General features: G+C 47.2%; 1 long non-coding RNA gene across 1 annotated transcript; it reads right to left on the reverse strand.

Annotated features, from left to right (window-relative positions):
* Positions 1-16,339: 16,339 nt before the first annotated feature.
* On the reverse strand, positions 16,340-19,037 carry LOC111257557. The gene is made up of 2 exons (XR_002678028.1): positions 18,854-19,037; positions 16,340-16,727 (listed from the first exon to the last, which is right to left on the reverse strand). It is a non-coding gene; the product is annotated as an uncharacterized LOC111257557 (long non-coding RNA).
* Positions 19,038-25,613: the final 6,576 nt, after the last annotated feature.

Raw genomic sequence — 25,613 nt, forward strand, 5'->3', positions numbered from 1 at the left:
CGACCTGAGCCGCCTATGCAAGCTGCAAAGTTGGCATCAGAGGGTGGGATTATACTGAGGCAACATATCCCAATCTTTACACACTGGAAGGCGTACAAGGATAACAAGAACAAGGATATTCTTCGAGGCTACATGGGCAAAATTTCTGTAAGTGGATAAAGGTTATATGTTTAGTTTTTATCGGGTGTGCATGATCTCATATGTTTACTCCTATATATGAGTAATATTTTTCTGCCTCTAGTAGCATATGACAAGGAGCTTAACTGTTAACATTATGCTAGGACTGTCAATATATTTTTCTGCCTCAATCTTTACATGTTCTTTTATTCCGACTGATGTTGTAATGATCCGTTTAACTTACATCAGCTATAAGCACCACCATAAAGTTTATCTGTAGTATTATCTACTTGAAATGTTTGGCATGTTTGTTTATTTTGAGTGCCACTGCCAATATATAGTAAACTGAAATGAAGCGGAAAGCATGAAAGTATGCTCTCTATTTCTCACCACATTCTGAAAATTTAAAACCTTCTATAAACATTTTGTCCCTGCTACTTTTCTATTGACTGCCAATTTAGAACCTTGTGCTCTTGTCTGCTGTTGCATTGTGATTTTCTGAAGTTTCTTGTCAGGTTAGTGTTAAAAATTTTCTATCACATTATATACTTATAACACCTATTTTCTGATGCACATGCTCTTGACATGCTATCGACTAGAATCAATTAGCAATTGATACTGACAGCAAGCCAGTCAAAGAGGCATGTGCTGATTTGCTCAGGACTGGAACATGACAAATGAGGTACAATTTGAAGAAGGTTTACTTCAATGGTGTACCAGCAGACAAAGTTAGAACAACATCACCATTGAAGAGTATGACTGATAATCAATGGAGAGAGCTGGTGGAGATGTGGTCAAGCCCAAAGTACAAGGCATGTTGGTCAACTGCTTTCTTAAGCCATTTATTTTTCTTGCATTGGTTTGTTGTGGTTGATGGATAAGTCTTTGGCCCCGTTTGTATCCGCTTATAAGCGGCTTATCGGTGGAAATAAGCGAGAATCCCGCCAAACGCTTTGCTTATTTCCACCGATTCTCGCTTATGTGGTAAGCCGCTTCAACAATTTGAACTACGAGAAGCGAAAAGCGAGAAGCGAGAAAATCTTCGCTTAGATTATAATCTAAGCGTGGCTAGGAAAAGCGTATACAAACAGGGCCTTTATTAGTCTTTGTGGGGCTGCAGCTTGTGGGGCTGCAGCACTTGCTTTGTACTCGTGGCTGCAGCTTGTGGGGCTGCAAGGTCTTGGTCTTTGTGAGGCTGCAATATATGCTTTGCTGCAGCACTAGGACAGCATCTAGGCATCCAGGACAGCACTAGGACAGCCTAGAACAACATCTTAGACTAGCTTTTAGAATAGCATCTTAGACTAGCATCTTAGATTAGCATCTAGCATATGCTTGGCTGCCCACCAGCCTATATATATGTATCCCCAACCCCTTGGTTGGCCATGGCATTGTGTGAGAAGAAAACTAGAAAATTGCCCCAACTCCTAGTGTCATCCTCTCGATGAGAGTAACAGTTTAGCTACTAACAACTGGTATCAGAGCCGTACTATCCTGTAGTTTGAACATCTCCTGCTCACATCCATCCCTAGCCACCCTTCGTCCCCAGCCGGTAGCAGAAACACCAGCTGTGCCTGCTCACTCCTCTCCCTCTGCGCAGATGAGCAACAGCTCGTCAGAAGCAGCCTCTTCCCCACACAACAGCCCCCCGGTGGCGCGCTGTCTGCAGGACAGTCTCAGCACTCGGTCGCCTCGAGCGCGCGGCGTCGGCAGGAGGCTGAGATCGCCGTGGCAGAGGAGCGCGAGCGAGCGGTAGCAAAGACCGCTGCGACGGCGGCAAGGGCGTCGAGGCTGGCAGCGGTGAAGCTAGCAGCAGCGAGGGCGGAAGCGGAAGCAGCAGCGGCAGTAGAGCTCGAGGCCCTACGCAACGGTAGCTTTGGCAGCTCTATCTCTGCCGACGGCAGCACTGACGTAGAGCTCGAGCTGGCGAGGGAGGTGGTGCGAGAGCGTACGGCGCAGTGGGCAACCGCGCAGCCCCGCGGGTGCAGCGGCGGCAGCCCAGATGGGCGTGCACATGCCAGTGGCGCTCCTGGCGGAGGTGCACGCGACGGCCGCACTCCTGGCGGACGTGGCGACCACGACTCATAGTGCGACCCACACATTGACCCCGTGTTGGAGGTCTGGCGGTTGAGGGAGAGGGCTGCCCAGCTGGAGGTGGAGATGGAGTTTGACCGGAGGCGCGGCGGCTGGGTCGACGGAGAGCGCAACCTTTACAGGCAGCGCGGCTCTCTCTCCCCGGACTGGCGCCAGGGTCACCACGGGGCCCTGGCTGTTGTTAGGGATGTCGGCCCCGGTGGTGGGTGGCCTACCCTCACAAAGACCAACTACGTCGAGTGGGATATGGTCATGAGGGTGAGGCTCCAGGTGCGGCACATGTGGGAGGCAGTCCGGTACGGCGATGTCGACTACGACGAGGATCGACGGGCGTTGGATGCCCTCATCGCTGCAGTCCCGTCCTAGATGCAGTTCTCACTTTCCAAGAAGCGGACTGCCAAGGAGGCCTGGGATGCCATCGCTGCAGCACGCATCGGTAGCGACTGCGCCCGCAAGTCCACACTGCAGGCACTTAGCAAGGAGTGGGAGAACCTAGCCTTCAAGCCAGGTGAGGACGTTGATGACTTTGCTCTCCGTCAGAAGATTGTGCAGTATGGCGACGACACCTACTACGAGGAGAGAGCTGTTGAGAAGCTCCTCCGCTGCGTTCCAGAGAAGTACAAGCAGATCGCTCACTCGATCGAGTCTCTGCTGGACCTCTCCAGGATGTCAATCGAGGAGGCGATAGGTCGCCTCAAGGTTGTCGACAGCGACGAGCCATCGCCTCCCTTAGGGCCTGTCATTATTGGTGGGAAGCTCCATTTCACTCAGGAGCAGTGGGAGGCCCGCCAAGGTGATCGGAAGAAGGGAGAGCCTTCTTCCTCGACAGGCGGCCGCAGGCGCGGCAAGCCGCGCAGGGCGCCCAAGGCGCGAGGAGGCGCCCAGGGTGGTGCCGGCAGCACGCGAGGAGGCGCCCAGGGTGGTGCCACCAGCGAGCGCAGGCCGGCACGAGACGACGCGTGCCACAACTATGGCAGGCTTGGCCATTGGGCTAAGGACTGTCAGCAGCCAAGACGCGGCCAAGCTCACGTCGCACTGGCAGAGGAGGAGGAGCCGGCTCTGCTCCTAGCACACGCAAGCATCGAGCTACCTCCAACGACATCAGTCGTAGTGGCTCTCCTCCACCTTGACGAGCCGAGGGCATGCACCTTCCTCAGCGACGACTCCAGCGACGACAAGTTTGATGGGTGGTGCCTCGACACCGGCGCCACCCAACACATGACCGGTCAACGGGAGTTCTTCACCGAGCTTGACTCTAGCGTTCGAGGCACCGTCAAGTTTGGGGATGCCTCCGGCGTGGAGATCAAGGGCGTTGGCTCCGTCATCTTCACCGTCGAGTCTGGAGAGCACAGGCTGCTCATCGGAGTGTACTACATCCCCGTGTTGAGGAACTCTATCATCAGCTTGGGACAGCTGGATGAGAACGGTTCGCGCGTGGAGGTCAAGGACGGAGTCATGAGGGTTTGGGATCGCCATCGTCGCCTTCTTGCCAAGGTAACCAGAGGCGCAAATCGACTCTACATCCTTAATGTGCAGGTGGAACAACCCCTCTGCCTCGCTACTCGTCCGGACGACGAGGCGTGGCAGTGGCACGAGCGCTTCGGGAACCTTCACTTCGAGGCCCTGAAGCGGCTCAGTGCCAAGGAGATGGTGCGAGGTCTGCCATGCCTTGACCACATAGAGCAGTTTAGTGATGTCTGTGTGTTGACAAAGCAGAGGCGGCTCCCCTTTCCCTAGCAAGCGAGCTTCAGAGCCAAGGAGCGGCTCGAGCTCGTGCACGGGGACTTGTGTTGCCCGGTAACACCGGCCACACCGGGAGGACGACGCTACTTCCTGCTGCTCGTCGACAACCTCTCCCGCTACATGTGGGTGGTGGTCCTCGATAGCAAAGGAGAGGCTGAGGACGCCATCAGGCACGCGCAGGCTGCTGCGGAGGTGGAGTGCGGCCGCAAGCTGCGCGCACTACACACCGACAACGGTGGTGAATTCACGACGGTTGAATTTGCATCATACTGCGCTGATGAGGGCATTCAACACCACTACTCCATGACGTACAACCCGTAGCAGAACGGCATCGTCGAGCAGCGCAACCAGATGGTTGTGGGGATGGCTCGGGCCCTCCTCAAGCAGAGGGGGATGCTGGCTGTTTTCTGGGGAGAGGTGGTGGTGACGGTTGTCTACATCCTCAATCACTCGCCCACCAAGGTGCTCGACGGCAGGACGCCGTACGAGGCTTGGTATGGGCACAAGCTGGTGGTGTCCCACCTGCGGGTCTTTGGCTACCTCGCGTTCACCAAGGAGCTTGGCCACATCGGCAAGCTCGACGACAGGAGCACTTCGGGAGTGCTCATCGGCTACGCGGAGGGCTCGAAGGCCTACCGCATTGTCGACCCGGAGACACAACGTGTGCGCACGGCGCGCGACGTTGTGTTCAACGAAGGACGAGGATGGGCGTGGGACAAGGCGGTGGACGACGGCTCGACTCCGACGTACGATGTCACACCCGATTTTAAGGACAAAATCGAGTGCATTAAATACATGTGCGCCAGGATCAAGTTACACACATGTACGACAATAGTGAATAGCAAAGACAGTGCTAAATCGAATAAAGAGAGTATTAACCATTATTACATGACCGAAAGTCTCACATAAACCACAAAGTCTAATTATTACGCAGCGGAACTCCAAAGATGACGACGACTCCACAGGTAGCTGACTGAAGAAACGTACGCCTAGAACTCCTCGAAGTCGTGTAGATACTCCTCTTCCCAATTAACTTGGTCTGAACAACGGTTTTGCAAGGGTGAGTACACTTATGGTTGGTACTCAACAAGTCGTGGGGAATAGTGTAGTGTAAGGCTAATTCAAGGTATGGCTAAGGCATAACTAGCATTCGCTTTTAATTAAGTTGGTCAAATTTTATTAGCAATTAACTAAGTATAAGTTCATACCACCCGAAATTAAACATGAACATAAATAAAGTAACCAACATATGCTTGGAATGATAACAAGTTAAATCCATCTTCCGATAATATTATCATGTGAGGGTCCAGGCCGCTCTTAACCGTGAGCACGGCTGATCGATCAGTTTAACACTCTGCAGAGGTGGCACATCTTTACCCACAAGTCGCGTAAAAGTTCAAAAGAACTTTGGACCCAACCATGCGATGCTAGCTAGGCACCATACCACACTTCCGAGGTGTGATTGCATAGGGACGCTACGAGGCCTTTACAAAGATTCGCTAGCAATGTGGTAACCCGCTAAGGTTTCAGGTCGAAGCGAAACATAGCAGTCCCCTAGAGGGCATAGTGTCTTAGCCAAGCCCACTTCCCAAGAGAGCGAGTGCTATATCCCATCAACGCCTCCCCTCTTGCCCTTTCGGTAAGATTACCCCAAACTAGAGTTTCTAATTACTCAGCCAAGACCAGAGCCATTTAGTCTTGTGGTAGCACTGTTTTCCTGGGTGGTCGCTCCATGTTCCGATTAACAAAAAATGATCTTGTCTTAATGAAAGGTATAACAGAAGTAAAGCAAGATTAAGCATTGTGTGTAGTTAAACCACCATGTAACAAGTAAGCACTAAGCATGAGCTACCCAACAATAAGTAAACCGGTTGGTCAAGGCAAAGGTAAATCAATCTAGGCGAACCTTAATTGGGACCCATCAATTTAATCTTAATATGTGCATAGCGTAAATGTTAAGTACGAGAAAGTAAAGCTGTATAGGACAACAAGGTAGTGATCAAGGACACGACTTGCCTTCTTGGCCTTGCTCCTGCTGTTCGTACTCCTCGAAGGCTTGATCGGCAACTCCCTCGAACTGCGGGGCGTCTACACGCGTCACACGAGCACATACAAGCAAACATGGGCAAAAGTAAGAAAACAGTACACCAAACATAGTCAAACAGAGAAAACAAGCTTGAAAAGATGATCTACGCTTTAAAACGAACACGTGGATATAAAGAACGCGAAAAACGGAGTTAAGATGCAAAATATATGATTAAAACAAGATCCAGGGACTTTTCTGTGAGAAAAATAAAACTTTTAGGGCCTATCCGCGAAAACCGAGGGCTTATACGTAATTATGCGTATAAACCGAGGGTCTGACGCGTAAAAACATCAAACCCGGACGGCGGGTTGATTTCTGGAAAGCTCAAGGGTTAAACCGAAAAATGCGAGGGCAGATCTGGAATTATTTTCAACGCGATCTGGACCGCGAGTTGATTTGCAGAAAAGGCGGGGGCTTAAGTGCAAAAGCGGCGCGGCGCGGCGTAGTTGACCGGTACGCGATCTCGATTGACTCGCGATCGACCGTCGGATCGAGATCGGACAGCCACGGTCGTCCACGACATCGGCGGTGGCGGAAAGAATAGACGGCCGGCGACGGCGAGCGGCGGCGCGCGACGGCGAGCGGCGGCGGGTCGCCGGAGTCGACCGAAAAGGCGCTACGGGCATCCGTTTCGCGCGCGGAAGGCACCAGAAGAAAGAGGAGGGCGCGGCGAACTCATTTTGGGGGTTCTCGCCGACGGGGGCTCACCGGAGGCGGCGAACGGCGGCGAGGAAGAGGCGGCGGCGCTGGAGCTCGGGCGGCTAGGGTTTCGGGTGAGCTGCGGCGCTGGCGTTTGGCGGAGGAGACCGGGAGGAGGCGGCGGCTTTTATAGGGCTTGGAGATAGAGCCGGCGCAGGTTCAAATCCCCCGGAGGAGTCGGAGCGGATGGAGACCGGGGCGGAGAAGGCGCACGGCGGTTGCGGAGTTCCGGCCAGATTCGGCCGGAGGTGGGAGACGACGGGTGGGCCCCACCCGTCGGTGGGCGCGGCGCAAGCGGGCTGGCGCAGCAGCTGGGCCGGCACGCGGTTCGTGGGCTGCGGAGGAGAAGGGCGAGCGGAGCAGGCCGGGGCGGCTGCGTGGGCCGGCAGAAGAAAAGAGGGGGAGGGGTGAAGCGGCGGGCCGCGGAGGAAGGAGCGACGGGCCGCGCGGGAGAAAAAGAAAGGGGGCCGGCGGGCGGACTCGCGGGCCGGTGAAGCTGCAGCTGGGCCGAGGGAAGAAAAGAAAAGGAGGGAGAAGGAGATTTCGGCCCAGGGAAAGAAGAAGAAGAAATAAAAAGAAAGAAAAAGAAAAGGGTTTTGGAATTTGAATTTAAATCTGAAATTCAAAATTTGATTCAAACTCAAGCAACCAAAAATTATGCTCCAGCATGAATGCACAAATAATTCCTGTGATGATTTAATTGAATTAAAGAAAATGAATTTAAATGCCTAGAATTTAAATGACACCTTAATTTGAGCAAATTTTAATGAGTTTGAATTATTCAAAATTTTGGGTGTTACATACGATGACTTCACTATCGAGTACGTCCACTTCGAGAGAGCTAGAGGAGTAGGCAGCTCTTCTTCGCCGAGCGTGCCTACCCCAGCTCCCGAACCTCCGCCGACTCCGGCGCCAGCTACCCCGGTAGCACCACGCTCTCCAGCCATGGCTCCGGCTGTGACGAGTCTCTCGCCAACACCACCACAGCCGGCGACGCCATGTACTCCAGCAACAACAGCCACCCCTCCAGGCACGTCTACTCAGACACCAGCTCATGTTGAGCACAGCCCAGTGGAGTTCGCTACTCCACTCTCTCACGATAAGGAGCGCATCGACGCGTACCACGATGGCGAGCCGTTGCGGTACCGTACGATGGAGGACCTTCTCGGCGACCAGCCAGTGCTGGGACTGGTGCCTCACGACCTGGAGGCACAGTTGCACCTTGCGTGCGATGACAGCGAGCCTCAATCTTTCGCAGAGGCCGAGAGACACGCGGCATGGCGCGCTGCAATGCAGTTGGAGATGGACGCTATTGAGAAGAACCACACTTGGGAGCTTGCTGACCTCCCTCGTGGTCACCGCACGATCACCCTTAAGTGGGTGTTCAAGCTGAAGAGGGATGAAGCTGATGCCATCGTCAAGCACAAGGCTCGCTTGGTGGCACGCGGGTTCGTGCAGCAGGAGGGGATCGACTTCGACGATGCCTTCGCCCCCATGGCACGGATGGAGTCCGTGAGACTCCTCCTTGCGCTGGCCGCCCAGGAAGGCTGGCACGTTCATCACATGGATGTCAAGTCGGCATTTCTTAATGGCGATTTGAAAGAGGAAGTCTACGTGCACCAGCCGCCAGGTTTTGCGATCCCCGGCAAGGAAGGCAAGGTGCTGCGCTTGCGCAAGGGCCTCTATGGCTTGTGGCAGGCACCGAGGGCGTGGAATGCCAAGTTGGATTCCACGCTCAAAGGGATGGGCTTCGAGCAAAGCCTGCACGAGGCAGCCATCTACCGGCGGGGCAATGGAGGAAATGCCCTGCTGGTGGGTGTCTATGTCGACGACTTGGTGATCACCGACACCAAGGATGCGGAGGTGGTGGCGTTCAAGGAAGAGATGAAGGTCACCTTCCAGATGAGTGACCTGGGACCTCTCTTCTTCTACCTGGGGATTGAGGTGCACCATGATGACTCCGGGATCACGCTTTGACAAACCGCCTACGCCAAGCGCGTCGTAGAGCTAGCTGGGCTCACCGACTGCAACCCATCTCTCACTCTGATGGAGGAGAGGCTGAAGCTGAGCTGCGACAGCTCGACGGATGAAGTAGACGCTACGCAGTATTGGCGTCTTGTGGGGAGCCTTCTCTACCTCACCCACACACGGCCGGACCTAGCATTCTCTATCGGCTACGTCAGTCGGTTCATGCAGTGACCGACGACGGAGCACTAGCAGGCCATGAAGAGGATCATCCGCTACATTGTAGGGACTCTCGACCATGGTCTCTTCTACCCGAGGTGTCCCGGGGCGGCACACTTCGTTGGGTATAGCGACAGCGACCACGCCGGCGACATCGACACCAGCAAGAGCCCGAGCGGGATTCTCTTTTTCCTCGGCAAGTGCCTCGTCAGCTGGCAGTCGGTCAAGCAGCAGGTGGTGGCCTTGTCCAGCTATGAGGCTGAGTACATAGCGGCTTCCACCGCTTCAACTCAGGTGCTCTGGCTCGCTCGGCTACTTAGTGATCGCCTCGGCAGAGACGCTGAAGCAGTGGAGCTCAGGGTGGACAGCAAGTCCGCTCTGGCCCTGGCAAAGAACCCCATTTTCCATGAACGGAGCAAGCACATCCGGGTGAGGTACCACTTCATCCGAGGCTGCTTGGAGGAAGGGAGCATCAAGGCGAGCTATATCAACACCAAGGATCAGCTTGCGGACCTACTCACCAAGCCCCTTGGGAGGATCAAGTTCCTTGAGCTCTGCTCCAGGACTGGGATGGTCCAACTTTCCCACAAGACGACGCACAAGACTTAGGGGGAGAATGATGGATAAGTCTTTGTTAGTCTTTGTGGGGTACAGCTTGTGGGGCTACAGCACTTGCTTTGTACTTGTGGCTGCAGCTTGTGGGGCTGCAGCATATACTTTGCTGCAGCACTAGGACAGCATCTAGGCATCTAGGACAGCACTAGGACAACATCTAGGACAGCATCTTAGACTAGCTTTTAGAATAGCATCTTAGACTAGCATCTTAGACTAGCATCTAGCATATGCTTGGCTGCCCACCAGCCTATATATATGTATCCCCAACCTGTTGGTTGGTCATGGCATTGTGTGAGAAGAAAACCAGAAAATTACCCCAACTCCTAGTGTCATCCTCTCGATGAGAGTAACAGTTCAGCTACTAACAGTGTTTGAGTTTATTCCTTCATATTGTATGCCAATTTGATTGTGTCTAAGATTCAGTAGCTATGCTATACTGGACTGTATACAGTAGGTCATCCTTACAATTATACCTGAAGTTGCTTGGCTTGTTACCCTGATAATTGTGTGCTCATTAGATATTAATGAGCCTATTGGGCTGCACTCAATACAACTGCAGCTCATTATATTTTAGCGACAACATATAGGGTTGTGTTGCAGTTGGTCTTCTACAATAGGGGACAATCTTTGGCTGTGATTACTTTCTGTTTTTCAAACTGTTTTAGGTTAATAACTTGTTGTGGACATAAATTCAACTACACTTAAAGAGTGTTGATGTTTGTTGAATATCTTAGCAAATCTGGTTTTAAATTTATCTAATTTTTATCTCTCGCTATAGCCATTCTTCCCTGCTTACTAAATTGTTCCTCACAGGACAAGTGTGCAAAAAATGCACTTAACCGTGAGAAAGTAAGGTTTCATCAGATGACAGGATCTCGGTGCTATATTGCGACAACCCATGCCTTGGTAAGATATGGAAACATTGTGTTACAATCATCATCATTGAACAATTACTCTTATAATCTTACACCTACAAAATGTTTGTGAATAATTTTAGAAGCAAGAGAAATATAAAGATGAACCACCCAGTGCGATAGATCTTTTCAAGGCGCTACATTGCAGCAGCAAGACTGGTTTTAATGAGTCTGCAAAGGAAGCTATTGTAAGTACAAGCTGGTGTTCCCAACCGGGACAAAAGCTCCCACCATCGGTGGCTACATTTTTTCAGCCCACTAGCCGTTACAACCAGGATAGGGGGAGGGCTTTAGTCCCGATTGGTCTTTCCAACCGGGACTAAAGCTCCCCCCATCGGTGGCCGTCGCTGGTTCATTTTTGACCCAAGACTAAAGGCCCTTTAGTTCCGGGTCCAAAGACAACCAGGAAAAAAAACGTTGGATGGAAGACGAGTTCTCTACCAGTCTATGTGCATATATTGTCTAACAACATTCTCGTGAAAAACATGTGGCAAAGCTAAGTGTTTAAGTTGTATATGTTATGAAAAATTGTACTACAAAATTAACAAGTAAGAAGTTGTCAAAAAAAGGTTATGTGTATAAGTTGTGTATATAACTATCTAAAAATAAAAAAATCCGGAGTTGCCTTTGAGAAATTAAAACTTTCCAAAAAATAGAAAGTTACGGGGTTAACGGAGGGGCTGTTGCGAATCAAGCACTCGCGGCCCTTGTGGTGCGCGCGCTCCCGTTACCGGTGCCCGCTTCTAGGCTGAATTCAGGAGTAGTAAGAAGTGATTCTCTACTGATTTTGTGAAATAATTTTTCAAAGAATTAGGTAGAGCTCTACCAAACAGGCTCTTAACCATGTTTGGCTATGGGTCCATACAAGGAACAGACTTAACATCATCCGATGGAAATTGTATGGAAGTGAACACAAATTCTAAATAGTGGTACTCAGGGGAAGTACAGAGTTTTTATGGCATTCAAGGTATCGATATAATTTCCAGTGGCAATGAGAAAATTCACTCTTAATAAAAACTTAGACATATGATGGGACAGAAATCTAAATTCTTTGTTAAATATAATGGTCTTTTGTAAACTGAATTTTATCCATATGTATCGATTTTCTTCAAGAACAATAGGTCAATCCGTAGATTGCACGTCACATAATGTGGCACTCCCCCATTCAATTCTATACATCAAGGCTAATATGTCTTGGGAAGCCACAAAGTTCGAATTCTATCAATCTAGCATGCACGATTTATACGTAAAATTTGGTGTTTACTGGTAAAGTCTTTTCATTAGTGGAAAAGAGTGTTTACTGGTAATTTGGCATGATTTTAGCGTGCATGAATTGTAGTATCCATGAAGCCTTACTTTTTAAATTAATTGAAGGCTAATATATGGTTTAGAAGTGACTATTTCACCAAGATAGTAAATATTTTAGGGATGTGTGCATAAATTTAGTAAACACTGAACAATGATGTGCCCTTTTGGGCCATCATTCCAGCTTAGTGTTACTGAAGCCCATAAGTTGGAAAGCCTTGTTACTTCTGGTTCAATGGTTTCAGCAGCCCATCTACTCCCTCCATCCCAAAAAAAAAAACACGTCATTCTAGATTCAAAATTTATCCCATAAAACATATCGTTTTAGCCTTTGGCTGCATGCAGCGCAAACTCAAGGGACGGTATTTTTATTAGGAATACAATCCAATAATGAGGGGCAACAGAGTCAATTCATTCCCTTGCTAATCTGTCTGATAATTTCTTAAGTGACATGTTTTTTGGAATGGAGGGAGTACGCAACAGTCAAGCTGGCTTAACCTCGACGAAGCCCATAAGTTGGAATCAGAGACACAGTAGGAAAGTGGAGACACCGCTGGGTCCCTGAGTGTTTAAGCTACTACAAAACTATAACCTGACCTGCTTTTTTTCTTTTCGAACTGAGGAAGCAGCATATCTGCTGGTATGAGTCACAAAATTCAAACTGTGAACTTCCAAAAGAAATGCAAAATTGTGTAGACATTCCGATCAAGTTGAGAAAGGGTGTACTGTGACGCATGCATCCAAAATTTGACAGTGTAAGATAATACATTAAATTAGCTAATGACACATCTCTTATTACTTCACCCATTGCAACATTTCCTACACTACCTTAACTAATTGACTTATAAATGTGGTGAACACAAGTCGAGCAGTCACCACTTTATTCAGCACAACTGCGATTGATTAAAGGTTGTAATTGGAGTACAATAGCTAGGAAAAGGCTGCTCTCAGTCTTCGGTATTAGAACAATATTGGCTCCACATAGAGTAATGCAACCTTCTTTTTGATTGTGTGGGAAAACGTGTATGCGTCTGTTTTCTTATACATGTGGTCCGCCGTCCATGCAAAATCGACAACTGTTTTTACAATGAGCTTCGGGTGTTCTGTTGGTGTTGGTGTAAGGAATACTTTCATCATATCCTTCCATGTGTCTTCAATTAACTCTTTTATCTTCTCACATGCATCATGCATTGTTGGTTGGCATCTGAAGTAAATCTAATAAACAAAATGAGAATTCTAGGTGTGAAACTCACAAGAGAAAAAACATGTGACAGTAGGGGGTGGAAGCATATCCTGGAAGAGATTTCCACTAGTAGAGAACTGACCTTCCATCCAACCCCTTTGTCCCGTTAACATTGGACCCGTGACTAAAGTGGCTTTAGTCTCGGGTAAAAAATGTACCACCGAAGGTCACCATGGGGGGAGCTTTAGTTCCGGTTGTAAATACCAAACGGGACTAAAGCCCCCCCCCCCTTAGTCTTGGTTGTAATGGCTAAAAAAACTGGCACCGACGCCCCCCCTCCTTTATCCCAGTTGGTAATTCCAACCGGGACAAAAGATTTAGTCCCGGTTGGTAGTTCCAACCTCGACAAAATGCCCTCCCCACGCGCCCCTCCCGCTCCACATTAATATCTTCTCCTCTCTCTCTCATTTTCCTTATCTCTCTCCTTTTCCTTCTCCACCGGATCCGGCCTATCTCCTCCCTCTCCTCCTCTCTCATGCAGGCGCCCCCTCCCTTCCTTCTCTTCCTCTCTCCCACCCCCTCCCCCTCTCCTGCCCCCCCTTCCCCCTCTGCTCGCCCCTCACTGGCAATGAGGAGCGGCAGCGGGGTGAGGGTGGGCGGCGACGCGTGGGGGAGCGGCGGCGGACGAGTGGGTGCGGGCGTGGGTGGAGTGGAGCGGAACCGAGGCGGAGGCCGGTGGTGGCAGAGCGGAGGCGGAGGCGGGCGGCGGCGGAGCGGAGGTAGAGCGGAGCCGAGGCGGAGCGGGTGGCGGTGGAGCGAATATAGGATCTAGGATACCGACTAGAGGGGGGGTGAATAGGCGGTTTTAACTAAAATCACAACACTTAAAAAATTTGATTAGTAACATAAGGGGAAAACTATTTCTAGCTACTCTACACCTAGGTGAAGGTTTGCAGCCTAGGGTGACAAGATACTATTCAATCTCTAGTAAAGTAATTTGCTCAAAGTAAAATGCAATAATGAAATTGAGCAAAGTTAGAACCAAACACGAGTGACGAATTTATCCCATGGTGTCGATGACTTGCCGGTCACCCCTAATCCATGTTGAGGTGGATTCAATGTTTCAACCGCTCCTCTATCAAGGCACCGCTTGATGTTTGAGCCAGCTTGAATCAAATAACCTCTCTAAACCTCGATTCCACTAGAGTTGCTCTTCACCACTCCTACGAGGTGAGCACAAGACCCCTCACAAGAATAGCCGGGGCTCCTTCACAATCTTCTTGAAGGGCTCAACGGCTTCCACAATCTCCAAGCCGTCTAGGAGGCGGCAACCTCCAAGAGTAATAAGCCAATAACACTTTCTTGAAGACTCCCTAGTGCCACAAAGCTCAAACTCTTGATGCAATGCACTAGGATGCTCTCAATCTCACTAGAATGCAATCTCTAAGCAATGTGAGTGAGTGAGAGGTGGAAGAAGGCTTTAGAATGTCACAAATGTTGTCCAAAGTGCTAAGAGGCCTCACCCATGCCCAGGGGTGGGGTATTTATAAGCCTCCCTTCCAAAACTAGCCATTATAGTCATATTCGTGAAAAACAGGGGACTGGCGGACTGTCTGCCTCACAGGGGGCGGACCATCCGTAGTTCAAGCCTCAACGGCTACTGCAGCATTTAATGCGTGTTAGAATGGATCGTTACAAGGGTGGCGGACCGTCCGCCCTTATAGGGCTAGACCATCCGCCCCATGCGGACTGTACGCAGAAACCAACTGTGGACCGTCTGCCTTTGAGAAATAATTTCTCGGCTCGTAAACCTGTCTCTGTCTAGGTTTAGCTGACCATCCGCCACCTAGGGCCGAACCATCTGCCCTTATACAGTTAGACCTCTTTTAGAACGATTTTTTCTTCTCATTTCTTTCACTTTCTCAAACTAAGTTAGTTCTTATGCATGTAATGCAATTGTTTGAGCAAAGTAGCACTATAGAACCGTCAAGTAAAAGAAATTGACCCCTCTTGATAGTACGGCTATCTAGCCTACTAATCCGGTCAATTCACATCCTCTAAGCACCTCTTAACCGGTAAAAATGAAAATCCTATCGTATACCTTTGCCTTGAGCTTTCCAATGTTCAAACCAACCAAGATATCGTCATAGTATCCTTTGAAGCTCAACTCAACTCCGGGACTAACCTATACTCATATTCTCAATGAAATTGTTAGTCCTCTAAGATCGTCATTAATTACCAAAACACAACTTAGGGGCCTAGATGCTTTTAGCGGAGCCGGAGTAGAGCCGATGGGGAGGCCGGTGGCGGCGGAGCCGAGGTGGAGGTGGGTGGCGGCGGGTGGAGGCGGGCATGGGCGCGGGCGGCCGGGCGGTGGGCGGACGGCGGCCGGGCGGGAGGCACAGGCGTGGGCAGCCCGGCGGCGCAGGCGGGCGGCGGGCGGGCGTGGTGGCTTTTTTTATTTTTTTTTGAAATTTTTTAGTCCCGGTTGGTAACGGGGTCTTTACCCCCTTTCGTCTCGAAAAATTTATTCTGGTTGGGCATTGGAGAGATATGACCCTTACCAACCGGGACTAATACTCAGTTTTCTACCGGTGTTCGAAAATAGTGAAAAGGATAATTATATTTAGCTGAAGTTTTATCATTGATCAAGTTCAAATTCGACCGTGCAATGGAGGACGGATACAACAAACAAGAGCAAAAGATTCTTGCGAATAGGAACTAGAGTTGACATCGGTACACACCAATGTTGCACAGAATAGGACACGCCAGTACGTACGTGCGCACACCTCTGTCACCACCTGAGTTCATGAACCACGAGAGCCTGTTGCATTACATGTGTTAAGCAATATGCCCCGTTTCCACATGTGAAAATCAATAATTGAACAGGACAGGTAAAGTCTACCTACAGCTTTTGGAAGTTCAAGGTGTGTGCTTTTGGAAAAATTTTAGCGAGAGACATTTGCAGAATTTTGGCGGCAATGTAAGTTTAATGCCCTTTGGCTGTCCAATTGACGTAACATCAAACATATGTACTGATCTTGATACAATGCAAGTTTACCAGTGATAATTTTTTTCTTCTTCGTGCACTCCGCATTTTTTATACATTTATTGCAGCAAACATAATTAAGTGCAAGCCAATTTTTTAATTTTATGAAACGACAACTAATTAATTTAAGTAACCGGCGGTTACTAATTATAGAAAAGTATGAAGAGGGTTTCCTAACCCAGGTATGCAGCGCGCCTAGTATATCCTGCCCGCGTAGGTGGTAGTAAGGTCACATCTAAATTATAGTTTGAGTAAACCTTCTTTCGCGATGTTAACTCACAGTAAACCGGAATTATCACAACTCGGGTGAATGCGGAACCCAAGCATGAGCCAAATCTGTTTAACATAACTGAGGAGAAAACAACTTCATCTATTGCTTGAAGTTTTGACCACCAAGCCAAGATCGTTGCCATCAACATTCTCATCCATTTTTATAGGCAACATGAATATGTAAGACGATACCCATAGCCACTGAAGACATTAAATTGGGAAGCATAGTACACAAAGTGAACCACCACGTAAAATTCCTGGAACGCGACTCCTCCACTAATTAAGGACACAACAATAGTTGCCACTACCACTTGCCAGACTGGGGGTGAAGTTTTCACAAAAAGATGGGTTGAAATGGGGACGGAGTGATGGTGCCTCCAAGACGGCCAGACGGGAAATGGCAACCAAAGACGTCGTCGTCATCAAGCAGGTGCTAGGATTAGTATAGCAGCCCCACCACCTGCAATCCTGAAAGCACATATATAGCTGTTCCTTAGTTTTCAAATGGTCCACACAGCTGCTGCACAAAACATGTTCGTCACACCATTTTTCATCACTAAATATGTGAAAACATCCCGACCCTGACCCCGACGCGCACCACCCAGACGAAAACTGAAAAGGAACTACATCGATATTAAGTATCATTACGGTTTTGAAGAGAAAAGTATCTGTACTACAAAGTAAAAGTATGCATAGTACCCGTCTTAAGCATACGCGTGAAGATTAATCTCCTCTCGAGTATCCGTCACAATAGTAATCTGTCTCCATCCAGTCAAATTAAAATTACAGCACTTCAAGGTTTTCAATATCATTTTCATCCTTTTTTCGGTCCTCATCGAAATCATTAAAATTCACGAAATTTCAGCTGAAATTCAAGTTAAAAAGGTGACCTTATGTGAACGGTACCGAAATTTTCGGTGAATAGTAATTTCGAACGCCAACAAAAAAGAGCAATTTCGGCTGAAATTTTTTATCACCAAACTACAGGGCTGTTTGCACAGCTGTAACATGGCTACAGGGCTAACGGGCAACTAAAAATGGATTGGTCGGCTCTGGCGAGCTTGGAGACAACCAAACAGGTCCTCGTTGGACAACTACAGCCTAACCACCTTTCTCCTCGTGATGGTGGCCTACTACGGATCTGTTTGGATGCCATAGCTAACGGGTGAAAGTGCTAAAGTTTTCCATCCAAACATGAGGGCTCATAGGAGGGCTAAACTTTAACCCACCTTAAAAAAGATGCAAAAGTATTGGCTGGTGCGGATGAGCTAATGGGTGCTAATGGCTCATGAAAAGATAAAAAGGGGAGAGAGAAAAGGAGGAGGTGAGGAGGTAAATGCAAAAGTGATATTTCATGAACTTTAGCTCTATCCATTAATCATATCTCCAAATGAGAATGCTAATGGATAGAAATGCTAACCTTTAAATACGTTAAACTTTAGCATCCGGTAAAAGCACGTACAAAGAGGCGGCCCTGTGACAACCAAATCTACAACGGCAAGGCCCAAGAGCCGACAACGGGTGGCGACAGGTGTACACGACGCGCGTGCGGCAGAGCTGACGCCGGAAGCAAACGGCGATGCACGCAATGGTGCTCGACAAAATGGGCCCAGTGATATGATCAGGGGCTTATCACTACTTGTGCGTGGCATCAGGCGGCGCCACCTCCAGCGCGGCATGCGGTGCCGTCGACCTGGGCGCGGTGGCTCAGACATGCTCAGGACCTCTGGTCACCGCCTCAGGGGGTGTCCGGAGGAGTGGACTAGATTTTAGCCCCCGTCACATCGAATGTTTGGACACTAATTTGAAGTATTAAACCTAGACTAATTACAAAACTAATTACACAATCCTTAGGTTAAATCGCGAGACGAATCTATTAAGCCTAATTAGTCCATGATTTGACAATGTGGTGCTACATTAATCATTCACTAATGATGGATTAATTAGGCTTAATAAATTCGTCTCGCGATTTAGCCTAGGGGTTCTGCAATTAGTTTTGTAATTAGTTTATGTTTAGTCCTCCTAATTAGTATCCGAACATCCGATGTGACAGGGCTAAAGTTTAGCCCCCTCCTCCCAAACACCCCCTCACTGCGCTGTAGGCTGTTGGTTGCCGACTTGCCATGCCATGTGCACGGGCAGGGCCTGCGTACACGAGCTGTTCGATGTAATAACTCGCCGGCAAGACAAGCAGCCGGGGTTAGATGAGGGGTAGAGTAGACAATGTTCAGTTGTGAGTAGACAATGTCCTGATTAGAAAACCCAACCGGGACTAAAGGAGGACCCTTTACTCCCGGTTGGTTTTACCAACTGGGACTAAAGTGTGGGCTTGTCCCACGTCTGGCGTGGCAGGCCCTTTAGTTCCGGTTGATTTTACCAACCGGGACTAAAGGGGTCTTTAGTCCTGATTGAGTGACTCGGGATTAAAGACCCCCCTTTCGTCTCGATTGCTTTATCCTGGATGGATTTTCAGAAGATTTGCTCCCTACCAACTGGAATTAAAGGTGAGTTTTGCACCAGCGTGCAGAGGAGAAGTATTAAGTCAATTTCATGAATGCATGCAAGGGCCATACATGTTCCTTATCTTTCGTTACCTGAGGTGCCGTTGGTGGCTGGTATGTCAGGAAGAAATCACCCCACAGGCTTGGGTGGAAGGTAGTAGCCTTTCGTAGCTCCTCTGCCTTGCTGGAATGACGTGCAGGAGGAGTCGCCATGTTCTCAATCCCACTCAAGCTTATATTTTCTAGCCGATGTTTCTGATGGATTATATTTGTTGGTGCCTACCAGTGCTGCATTGCATAGGTATTTATAGGCGATGCAGTCAAGCAACTGGTATTTATTTCTAAACAATTGTGCACGACTGACATATTCTTTGTGAGGTTGACAGTTGACACAGCATGGTCTCTTCTTCATCAGTATGTGGTGTTAGGGGTGGAAAGTGGTACGCGGATATTCCGAATTATCCAAATTCATATCCGCAAAAGTATGATATATGGATATTTATATCCGAATTCGTTTCTAATGTGGTACCTTAAAGTGGATACATTCAGATTCGTTTCTATATTATCCGAATTTGTATTCATATTCAAAATAAACGTGGATGTGAATGGATATCCGATATTATCCGTATAGCATAAGCACCTCTCTAAACTAAATAATAAATGTATTATTTTAATTTATTTTGAAACTTATATATTTATTTGTGTAAATTAATTCAAATAGTTTATTTTTATACTGCAAAATATTTTTATGATTTACTTCTATTAATATTATTAACTAATATTTATTTATTTATTATAATATTTTCAAAAATATTTTCAATGAATATGTTTGTCTACATATGTTATATTTTACCCATAGTTGTAATTGTATGTCAAACAATGATTTTGGTCTTCCAAAATTACCAATAAAATGAATATATACTTGCTAATTGGTACCACCCAAATTAAATGTATTTTCGAATAGAAATCCAAATTCAAGCTATCCAAATCCAAATTTGCATTTGAGTAAAAACATGATAAAAGGCGTCATCCAAATCCGATTCCATGCAAATCCGATCTGATTCCATCTCTAGTAGTGTTCCAGCAAAAATCTGACGAGAACAGAAGTGAATACGAGGGGGTATATTATGAGTGGCCGCATCTGCCATGAACTTTGTTATAAATCTCCCCTGATCAGATCTGTAAATTGCCCCAAAGAAGATAAAATTTCCTTCCAAATTCATGGAAGGAAACCTAGACAACAAGAGAAATGCCTTCACATCCGCCGCCCTTGCACCAAATCAAGCCCTAGCGTCGGCGTAGGTCTTGGAATGCTTTGGCAACAGTGGCAGGCCTGACGAGTCTAGGATTTGGAGGTGATGATTGTAGATGAGTTGGTCATGAATCTGAGGCTCTATGCTTTGATTTTGTGCGTTGAAGTCGATTAGGAGGGAAACAAAGAGGGGATTTAGCGCGGGACAGCTGGGTGGAGGCATGGAGCATAGGATCGGAAGGAAGAAGATGCAGTGGTTTGAGTCACTCCACAGTGCGATGGGAATGGGCGCTTGTTTCTCGTGTGTCATGCCTCAGCCAGCGACTCATCAACAATCCACTCCATTTGATTTGTTTCCTCTCTTCCACGTAGGATTTTTGTGACTGTTGGCACTCATTATTACCATCTTTTTAGTGCTATTTAGGTGGTGTTTCCCGACTAAATCTTATACTAACCCACCACTTGTCACCTGAAATAACCCAATATTCGCATGTGTTGTGTTTTGGACCATATTGCAGAATCATAGAAAATACGCATAAATGAAGGGTTTTTGTACAAGATTGGATTTGGGTGCGGACTTTCGATATTGGAAGACAAAATTAGGAACATTGGACTGTAGGCCTGCAGGAGCAGCTGAACTTGTACGGGCTATATCTTCCTCATCCGAACTCTGATTGGGGTGAATTTATAGGGAAAATTGCATTCCTCAAAAAAATCTACAACTTTCGTATGAAGCACTCATGCATTTGAGACCTGTAGGGGGCAGGTTGATTGTCCTAGAAGGCCTAGGCCGATCGGCCTAGCCCTTTTCTAGGTTTGTTCGTTGTACCCTTTGCCATACGGCACCTCTTTCGCCTATATCCATCGGCACGTGGATCCATCCACCAGAACTCAATGAAACCTAGGGCATTCACCAAAAGGAGCTGAGGGCCGCCGCAAGTCTTTAGACAACCCGCCGCAAGTCTTTAGAGTTGTCTAGGAGATGGCTTAGACCAAACCTTAGCCTCCATGGCCTTCCTGCACGGTTGTGCCATGGTGGAATTTAGGAGCTAGTTGTGGATCATCGATGGTATCTACTCGGAGGTGATGATCTAAATACATCTATTATGTGAGCAATGTGTTCTTGTCATCCGATCTATTAGCGACTCAATGCCTCCTTTTATGCCTTCTATCTATCTTGAATATGCTTGTTCCTTAGTCAAATCCTAGGTTAGACTACATAGCATGCTTTATGTAATCATGGTGATTAGATCTAGTATGTTAACCCATCTTGATAGCTTGACATGTTCACCTATATCCGTGCTCATAAGCTGCCTGCGTCGATAGGGGAAATTGTGATGGGGTTTGCTTCCATGTAGGGTGGAGGTTTTCGGGAGGTTGACCAGAGGTAGTAGTTTAAAGGTTGCTTTGGATGAGATGCATGATGCGCTTGCTCGTTGGCTAGAACTACAACTAGAAGATGATAGGCTCTTGCTACCCTTAATGGTGCTATATCTTATATATCTGTGGATGTGATCTACCCTTATTCATGATATTAATCTTTACAACAAGTTTGCCTTCATATGCAATCAATCTTCATGTTAGGATTGCTCTGTTAGATTAGATGGAAAACCCTAGTCAGTTCGCTGCCGATCCACAGATTAATAAACCTTGGACGAATACTCTGAGGGAAAAGCTACAATGATCCGTGCGCTTGCAGTTCACAAACTGGCATGCTAACACCCACCAACAGTGACATGGATAACTTTTCTGCTTGCTGACTAAGCCTTATAATACTTGCTCTTAGGGCAAGTACATTGGTATCATCTAATAAGAGGTATCATACATTGATACGTAATCTTGAGATGACTTAATAGATAACTCGTACAATGGGTTATCATTTAAATTGTCTAATAGAGCTATATAATTTCTTAATTTACGTATATAAAAAAGAAATATAATGAGTTGCATGGCAACAACTCGTATAATGGTTGTGAAGTTATCTTGTAACCCTAAAATTTAGCTTAGGAGGTAATTGTCTCACGAAACAACAACCTCTTTATCTCACCTCACTCTTTTTTCTCCACATTATCAAAAAATATGGTATTGCATGAGATGACGTATAAGATCACTAGATGTATAGCAATATACCTACCATTATTATACTTGTCTAGCATCTCTCAATGAAGCGGTTGTGCAGCCTGCAGTGCTGTCGGGCAAAACAGGAACAACCAAAGGGAGTTACTCCACCCGTGTTCGAGCTTTGGGTGGCGCAGGTGCCCCTTTGATTTCTATGTAAAGCACGGCCAGAGCCTTTGTTCCAAAGTAATGTGTATCTCATATAGAGACTGTCTCTTTCAGCACTACTCAGCTCATTAACCGCTCATTTCACCGCTATCTCCGGTTCAGGATTACATGTCGTTTCCTTCATTTTGACAACTGTAACCACACAAGCTTCGGTTGGCATCTGAAGTCAATTAGCTCATCAACAAAATGAAAGAAAATCTCCAAATGTGCAAATCCCAACCAAAGCTTTGACTTCCTGGAAAAAAACGTGTGACAGCAAGAGGTCGGACCGTCGGAGCATGACAATTATACTTGGCTCAAGTTTTATCATTGATCAATTTCAAAGTTCGATCGACGGAGGATGAATACAGTAAACAAGACAAAAGATTCTTGCGGAATAGGAACTACAGTTCACTCCAGCACGCATCAATGTTGGAACAGAATAGAACACGGCCGTACACGCCCACTGCACACCTCTGTCACCGTCTGAGCTTGACCTCTCGTACCGCAATCCAAACGTCGTACCACTAATTGTTTATGTTTTTTCTTGTCCGCCTCTTAGGTCACTGCTCAGGGCATGACTGGGAAAGGGCAAATGCAATAGGAAATTTTATAGTTCAGTCAAATTTAAACCAGTTCATGAGGATTTTGAACTCTTTCCTATGACACTAAACTACTCCCGTGTCCCAAATTCTATGCCGTTTTAGTTTTTTTTTCTATATGCATAGTTTTTGCTATGCACCTAAATACAGTGTATGTCTAGATGCATATAAATATTTATGAACTTTGAAAAGCCAAAAGCATCGATGTTGGGATGTTGGTTTGTTATTCGAAGACCTTATCAGTCGAGACATTGCATTGATTTCATTAAACTAAATCTCAAACAAGTTCTAAAGTATTGCAGCACACATATGGCGTCTCTGATTGTCGAACACCAGATAACTCGTCTCAAAATTCATGGCAGAGGAACCACTTTAATTTAAACGCTCGGTTGAGGTCCACAATTGCTCATTTTGCATCTTCTGACTGTACCAAAGCCGTTCACAATGGCAACCACGACCGCTAGTCACTGGTAGAGAAACAAGCATTAGTCCCGGTTGGGAAACCTCATATATCTTAGTTTTCCCAACCGGGACTAATCATTCGGGACTAGTGAGTTTAGGCTTTGATGGCATCTAGTACCACCATAAACAACACATAAACATAAGAGAGGGACATGTCCACAGTTGAGGTTGGAAGCATATCCTGGTTGAGTCAAAGAAAAAGAGCCAATTGTATTTGGTTCAATGTTCACCATAGATCACTTTCAAGTACTGCATGCAGTGACCACCACAATAGGAACCAGTGTGAAAGGCAGTACATGACCACGACTCGTCACCATCCGACTTAACCATATTGAAAAGTCATACATAAGCATCGATATTACACTTTTCACAAACTTCCACATAGTTGCTGCATAAAACACGTTCATCACACCAATTTTTCATCACTAAACATGTGAAAGAACCCTGACCCCGATTGCGACTAATCAGTCAGGACTAAAGGTCCCGGCCTTTAGTCCTGGGCCCGGTTGGTAATACCAACCGAGACTAAAGGGTTTTGCCCCAAAAAAATATTAGAAATTCCTGGGAGGGCCCCCACACGCTCACGTCCCAAGTCACAAGTCACACGAAATATGCACGTGCGCGGTACGTGGGATTCGAACCCACGACCTCAAGCCTCGCGCGAAACTTCCTAACCATCTCACCTACACAACACATCTGACTGAGTAGGGGATGCAATCTTTTTATAGTAACGCATGGGGGACCCTTTAGTCACGACTAAAGGTCACCCTATAAAGCCCTCGGAGGCTTTATTCCGGGTTTGTAACATCAACCGGGACTAAAGGTGGTTCCTTTAGTCCCGGTTGATGTTACCAACTGGGACTAAAGGTGTCTCCACGGACGAGCTTTTTATTGAGGACCACCTATAGTCCCGGTTGGTGTTACCAAACGGGTCAAAAGAGGATTTTTGTTGAGGATGGAAGGTCATTTTTCTACTAGTATGGAAGGTCGTTTTTCTACTAGTGAGTTTTGGCTTTGATGGCATCTCGCAGCACCATAAACAACACATAAACACAAGAGAGGGACATGTCCACAGTTGAGGCTGGAAGCATATCCTGGTTGAGATTTGGACAAAGAAAAAATGTCAATTGTATTTGGTTCAATGTTCACCACAGGTCACTTTCAAGATCTGCAGTGACCACCTCAATAGGAACCAGTGTGAAAGGCAGTACATGACCATGACTTGTCACCATCCGACTTAACCATATTGAAAAGTGTAAGCATCGATAGTACACTTTTAACAAACTTCCACATAGCTGCTGCACAAAACACGTTCATCACACCATTTTTCATCACTAAACTTGTGAAAGCACCTCAACTTTGACTGAGACTAATCAGTCGGGACTAAAGGTCCCAGCCATTAATGCTGGGCCCGGTTGGTAATACCAACCGGGACTAAAGAGTTTTGTGCAAAAAAAATATTAGAAATTCCCGGGAGGCCCCCCACACGCACACGTCACAATTCACATGTCACGCGAAATATGCGCGTGCACGGTGCGTAGGATTCAAACCCACGACATCAAGCCTCGCATGAAATTTCCTAACCATCTCACCTACACAGCACATCTGACTAAGTAGAGGATGCAATCCTTTTGTAGTAACGCATGGGGGACCCTTTAGTCACGGTTGGTAACACTAACCGGGACTAAAGGTCACCCTATAAAGCCCTTGGAGGCTATAATCCGGGTTTGTTACATCAACCAGGACTAAAAGATCACCTTTAGTCTCGGTTGATGTTACCAACAGGGACTAAAGGTGTCTCCACGAACGAGCTTTTTATTGTGGATCACCTTTAGTCCCGGTTGGTGTTACCAAACGGGACTAAAGATAATTTTTGTTGAGGATGGAAGGTCGTTTTTCTACTAGTGATGGAAGGTCATTTTTCTACTAGTGAGTTTTGGCTTTGATGGCATCTCGCAGCACCATGAACAACACATAAACACAAGAGAGGGAAATGTCCACAGTTGAGGCTGGAAGCATATCCTGGTTGAGATTTGGACAAAGAGAAATTGCCAATTGTATTTTGTTCAATGTTCACCACAGGTCACTTTAAAGTACTGCAATGACCACCTCAATAGGAACCGGTGTGAAAGCCAGTACATGACCACGACTCGTCAACATCCGACTTAACCATATTGAAAAGTCGTACATAAGCATCGATAGTAAACTTTCCACAAACTTCCACATAGCTGCTGCACAAAACACGTTCATCACACCAATTTTCATCACTAAA

The sequence above is a fragment of the Setaria italica genome, chromosome VI (genome assembly GCF_000263155.2).
Source record: "Setaria italica strain Yugu1 chromosome VI, Setaria_italica_v2.0, whole genome shotgun sequence".
In the NCBI taxonomy this organism is placed as follows: Eukaryota; Viridiplantae; Streptophyta; class Magnoliopsida; order Poales; family Poaceae; genus Setaria; species Setaria italica.